This window comes from Geotrypetes seraphini, chromosome 2 (genome assembly GCF_902459505.1).
Source record: "Geotrypetes seraphini chromosome 2, aGeoSer1.1, whole genome shotgun sequence".
In the NCBI taxonomy this organism is placed as follows: domain Eukaryota; kingdom Metazoa; phylum Chordata; class Amphibia; order Gymnophiona; family Dermophiidae; genus Geotrypetes; species Geotrypetes seraphini.
The window spans coordinates 521,387,464-521,394,137 of NC_047085.1; positions in this window are offsets into that span (position 1 = coordinate 521,387,464).

A 6,674-nucleotide genomic window follows, 5' to 3' on the forward strand; every position below is an offset into this window, starting at 1 on the left:
ACTAAACGGTTTACATGGGGATAGATTCCGTACAGACGTAAGGAAGTTCTTCTTCACCCAGAGAGTGGTAGAGAACTGGAAACACCCTCCAGGGAGTCAAGACAAGGTTGGACGAGTTCCTGCTGAACCAGAACGAACGCAGGTAGGGCTGGTCTTGGTTAGGGCTCTGGTCTTTGACCTGGGGGCCGCCGCGTGAGCGAACTGCTGGGCGCGATGGACCACTGGTCTGACCCAGCAGCGGCAAATCTTATGTTCTTAGTGTTAAAATGACAACAGAATAAAAACAAAGAAATAATAAGAAACGCATCTAATAAAAGTAAGGTCACATACTTTCCTACAGATAATAGCATAGAGTGGATAACGGGGCTCGTGAAGAATTCCTCAATTTTCGCTAAGTTAACTAAAACAAAAGGCATCTACGAAAAGCTGCGTCTTTAGTGATTTTCTCAACCTACCCTTTTCACAGCAGTTTCGTATCTGGCCCACTAAGGAGTTCCCGAACTTAACTCCTGCACAACAAAAGGTCCTTTTACTTGCCTCAACAAGTCTTGGATTCACGGGCGTCTTCAGTATGGCCAAACTCTCAGAACGGAGAGAGGGGAGACATGATTGAAACGTTTAAGTATGTCACGGGGTGTATCGAGTCGGAAGAAGATATCTTCTACCTCAAGGGACCCTCGACCACCAGGGGGCATCCGCTGAAAATCAGGGGAGGGAAGTTCCATAGCGACTACAGAAAATACTTCTTCACTGAAAGAGTAGTGGATCATTGGAACAAACTCCCACTGCAGGTGATTGATTTTATCTGCAGCGTGTCAGATTTTAAGAGAAAATGGGATATTCACATGGGATCCCTAAGGGAGTAAAATCAGGGGGGCGGGTATTTGGAATGGGCAGACTTGGTGGGCTATAGCCCTTTTCTGCCGTCTTTTTCTATGTTTCTAAGAACGCAGGGATCTCATTGGTGTATAGCCGAGTACATTACTTTTAAGCAATTCCTGCTGTGTTTAGTCACTTGTTATTCATCATTTGCTGATCTATCCCCCTTTAAAAAAAACCCCGCGAAACTCTATGAGCGTCGGGAGCAGCGCAGAGCATTTTGCACACCGGCCGGCGCTAAAAAACGCTTTTGTGGTTTTGCAAAAGTGGGAGCTAGTTCCTTGAAGAGGTTTGGGGGCTTTTTCTTTTCCTTCACACATTATGTCGCTTTCTTCTCTTGTGGTATTTGTGGATTTATTTCATTTTCAAAATGTCTTCCGCTTCCACCCTAGGCAGATTACAATACTCACACACACAAATTCAAAGTAAAACCACAACAGCGCTTCATACAAGTAAATAAACGTGGTTAAGGAGAAGAAACATCCTAAAAAAAAAAAGCTTTTACAAAGATGTTTTCAAAGATTTCTTGAAGGACTTCAGAGTAGAGAGTTGCACGGGGACAGAAATCCCACCCATCCCCGCCCGTCCCCGCCAAGATCCTCTCCATCCCCACCCGTCCCCACAAGGAATTACCTCCTTCCCCGCCCGTTCCCATAAAAAGCAGCAATTACTTCTGACAGGATCACCAATTCCACAGTTTCTTTTGTGTTTGCGCTGCTGTTTTCCTTGTGGAATCTCTTTGGCTGAACCCTTTTTTTGTTTTCTGTTCAGGTAATTAACTAATAAACCCCCTCTTTTACTAAGGCTGATGTGTCCATTATATTATATGGACGAACCCTGCTTCCAAAGCCTTCCATCCCCGTGGGAGTCCCATTTGCCACAGGGGGGTCCCCGTGGGAGTCCCATTGGCTAGAGGGGGGTCCCCGTGGGAGTCCCGTGGGCCAGAGGGGGATCCCCCTGGGAGTCCCGTGGGCCAGAGGGGGGTCCCCGTGGGAGTCCCGTGGGCCAGAGGGGGGTCCCCGTGGGTTAGGGGGGGGAATTCCTGCAGGACCCCCGCAGGATTCCCGCGATCCTCATTCCCATGCAGACCTCTACTTCAGAGCTTTCCATGACCTTAATAAACCATTCACAGCATCGCATAATCGAGGCCCGATCGCAGAGATTGCTGTCATCCACGTTTTTCAACAGTGTACTTCATTTGGATGTTCAAGTGACTGACTGTGAATGAGCGATTTGGCAGCTACTTTTTCAGCGCTTGCATTAAATACCGCGGGGCCTCCTGATGTATCATTCTCGGAATTTTGTATTCAATACGAAACATAACAGGCGACCAGTGCAGCTGTTTCAATACTGGAGAACGATGCCGATAGCGAGAGCCATTTCTTCTGTCCATCAGAACGCTTGTCCAAATTTACCCCACCCCCTCATGACAAAGCTGTGTTAGCACCTGCTATGCAGCAATGGCCCTGATTTTGAAGCCCTTCAAATCCCTACAGACTTCAGGGCGGTTACTGCTACGGACCGCGCTAAATGGCGTCATAAAATTGGCCCTTCATTATGGAAATGGATTCTGAAAATGTTCTTTCATATTTCAGCATCCTTGGGGCATTTGGATCTGACGATGCCGTGGTAAGAGGGGTGCACGGGGGGGGGGGGGGCAGTCCAACCCGGGCGCAGATTTCCGTAGGGTGCGGTCTTCCTAGGGGTGTGGCACCCCACCTCCTCTCCTTCCCCGCCAATACTCTCCTTGCCGTGCGTGCGCCCCTTGCCCTCTCCCTACCTTTTTTTTTTTTTTACTTCCCCGGCACGAGGTTGCTGCCCACATTGGCACTCTCTCTGATGTCACTTCCGGGACCCACACCTAGGAAGTGTCGTCAAAGGGGCAAGACGACACCGAAGTGGGCACGCTGCTCACACCAGAGAACATAAAAAGGAAAGCACACGCGTGGCAGGGAAGGCGTGAAAGAGAGTGGAGAGGGGCACCACCACCTCTTACTATGCCACTGCTGTCAAGTAATCCTGGAGGCCTATGATAGTTGCGCAGTAGATATAATCTATTTCTACGAGGCCTATTCCTCCTTCAACTCTTGACATACACAGATACTGGTCGCCGTACCTTAAGAAGGATATGGCGACACTCGAGAGGGTCCAGAGAAGAGCAACAAAAATGATAAGGGCATGGAAGACCTCTCATATGCTGAGAGGCTGGAGAAACTGGGGCTCTTTTACCTGGAAAAACGGAGACTTAGAGGGGACATGATAGAAACTTACAAGATCATAAAGGGTAGAGAGAAGGTAGAGAGGGGCAGATTCTTCAGACTGGCGGGGGAAAGAAGAACGAGAGGGCACTCAAGAAAATTGAAGGGAGACAGATTCAGAACAAATGCTAGGAAGTTCTTCTTCACTCAGAGGGTGGTGGATGCCTGGAATGCACTTCCAGAGGAAGTGGTAGAGCAGAGTACGACTTTGGGTTTCAAAAAGGGATTGGACAAGTTCCTGAAGGAAAAGGGGATTGAGGGGTATAGTTAGAGGGGTACTAAATAGGATAAAATGTCTTAAGTACAGGATCACTACAGGTCACGGACCTGGGGGGCCGCCGCAGGAGCGGACTGCTGAGCACGATGGACCTATGGTCTGACTCGGCAGAGGCGATGCTTATGTTCTTAATTACCTCACAGACATGGAGTTTTCTTATTTCTACATCCAATTTTTCAGTGCCTTTTGTAAGAGTCCAGTTTACAATTCCAAGGCAGGAATTCCAGCTGATTCATGTCTCATATCTTATTCCATGATGTCAAGACGCTCTTCAGTACCAATTTTAGTACTCGTAGGGGCTGGTCCTGGAAGCACGGGTGCCTGCCGCGTGCCAATCACCGCCAGGCGCGGCTTCCAGAATCGGGCCTCCCGCAGACCCTAGTCATCGGAAATATAGGTCAGAGCTTTAAAGGCCTAACATTTCCGGCACTTAGGTGTCAGAGAATCCCACATAGCTACAGCTGCGCCTAATTCTGGCCCCACTCCCTAACCGTGCCTACTGCCACGTTAGGTCATCGCTAGCCGTTGCTATGCACCAGGGACGTAGGCTCTGGTTCCGGAAGGTGCCTAGCGCGGTTTATTTTTTTTATGCTGTTTTGTAAATCAGCTTTTAATGGCACCACTTAAAAACAATTATATAAAACTGTAGTGCAGTTTTTAGCGCCAGCCATGGCGGTAACGGCTCCGATGCTCATGAGCACTTCGGTTTTGTAAAAGGAGGCGGGGATAAGTTGGCACCATTAGGTGGTCTTTACTGATCTCTTCTCTCAGTGATTTAGGCTTCATTGTTGTTCCTTCCTGCGCTCCTAAGGCATTTAAAAGATGAAGGCAACTTTCCTTAGAGCCAGGGCAGGATTAATCAATAGGCCCAGTAGGCACGTGCCTAGGGCCCGAAATGGTCAGGGGAGCCCGATGAAGGAGGGCATCAACATTGTTTTTTTCCAAACGGCGATGGGCCCCTCCAGCATCGATCGGCAACACAGACCCCCCCCATCGGCAAAACGGTCCCCCCCCGATCAGCAACGCAGACCCCCCCCCATCGGCAATGCGGTCCCCCCCGATCAGCAACGCGCCCCCCCCCCCATCGACGGAAAGTAAGACAAGCAAGCAACGCGGGTAAGAAAGGCAACGGGAACTGTAATTGTGCAAGTGGTGCTGCTTGCCCAAAGCTTCCCTCTGATGCAGCTTCCTGTTTCCGCCTGGGCGCATGGTGGGGTGGGGCGGGGCAGGGGGCCCAGTGTACTTGTGCGCCTAGGGGCCCCCTGCCCTGCTTAAAAAGGGGTACATGGATAGGTTTTCAGGGTTTTTATCCGTGAGGGTCAGATAAAAATGTAACATTTATATTCACCACACAGCCCAGTGCCGTTGGTTTTTCTCGCGTGACTTTTTTTCTCGTGCGTTACGTCTCTCGCCGCTATTTCTGAATCAGAGTTTTCAGCACTCGTCTCTATCAAAACGAAAAGTCCAAATAGATTGGACGTCAAAGATGATAGGCGTGTCACCTTGTCGAAGGCCAATCCACCGTTTCACGTTCTTATTCGAGGCAAAGAAGAACAACCTTCTCTTTGAAATAAAGTAGATAACGAGAGAACAGATGTAATAGGAGAACGGTTTTAATTTGCACAACAGGATTGAATTTCATAATTATAATGAGTGCTTTTTTTAGACTCTTTACTTTGTGTATGTCATATATGTATGAGATAATCAAATCTCGATAAATAAAGTACATTAAATAATTTATTTATACACTTTCACAAGAATCCACTTGTTACAGAAAACAGAGTATATAAAGCAAATATGGTTATCATTTCAAAGTAGAGGAAAATAAAGTAGAAGTATCTTAATATACATTTTTAGGTATTCATATTTTTAAACTTTTAAGAAGTTCTCAATACCTTTGGGAAAACAATAAGAAAAAGACGAGGAGATCTTATATTTAATTTAATTTTTAAATATCTTTATCTTTAATATTTTATCATTACCTTTATCTTTAATATTAAATATCTTTAATATTTAAAGATCTTCTATTTAATTTAAAAAAAGACGAGGAGATCTTATATATTTAATTTAAAAAAATAAAAAAAAATTTAAATTGAATCAGGTTGGGCAGACTGGATGGACCATCTGGGTCTTTATCTGCCGTCATCTACTATGTTACTATGTATATTCCCAATAATAAAATGGCTTAACATGCTAATAAACAACCAGCTTTTCCTTTAGACTGCCCTACAGCATTTTCTTAGTGTCCAGAAAACTACGAAGGTGTTCAGGAACAAAAAAAGACATATTTGATCCCAGTGTATCTAATTAAACATTTACAGGGGTAACCAAGTAAAAACATAGCACCCAAACTTTTTACTTCTTCCCTCTTAGCTCAAAATAACTTCCTGCAATCTTGGGTAGACTTTGTCACATCAGGGAAGATCCAAATTATTTGACCCAAAAAGAGACTTTGAGAATTCCGGAAAAAAATTCTTAATACAGCATTAAGGTTTTGTTCAAATACAAAGGATATTATCATTGTTCCACGATATTCAATTTCGTCTTGGGAATTTTCTAAAATGTCAGTTAAATTTAAAGCTCTAGTCGCTCGGAGGAAGGAAAGGTGACTAGTGGAGTCCCTCAGGGTTCGGTGCTGGGGCCGACCCTGTTCAATATTTTTTTGAGTGACATTGCTGAAGGGTTAGAAGGAAAAGTGTGCCTTTTTGCAGATGATACCAAGATTTGTAACAGAGTAGACACCGAAGAGGGAGTGGAAAATATGAAAAAGGATCTGCAAAAGTTAGAGGAACGGTCTAATGCCTGGCACCTAATATGCAATGCAAAGAAATGCAGAGTAATGCATTTGGGGATTAATAATAGGAAGGAACCGTATATGCTGGGAGGAGAGAAGCTGATATGCACGGACGGGGAGAGGGACCTTGGGGTGATAGTGTCCGAAGATCTAAAGGTGAAAAAACAGTGTGACAAGGCAGTGGCTGCTGCCAGAAGGATGATGGGCTGTATAAAGAGAGGCGTAGTCAGTAGAAGGAAGAAGGTGTTGATGCCCCTGTACAGGTCATTGGTGAGGCTCCACTTGGAGTATTGTGTTCAGTTTTGGAGACCGTATCTGGCGAAGGACGTAAGAAGACTTGAGGCGGTCCAGAGGAGAGCGACAAAAATGATAGGAGGCTTGCGTCAGAAGACGTATGAGGAGAGACTGGAAGCCCTGAATATGTATACCCTAGAGGAAAGGAGAGACAGGGGAGATATGATTCAGA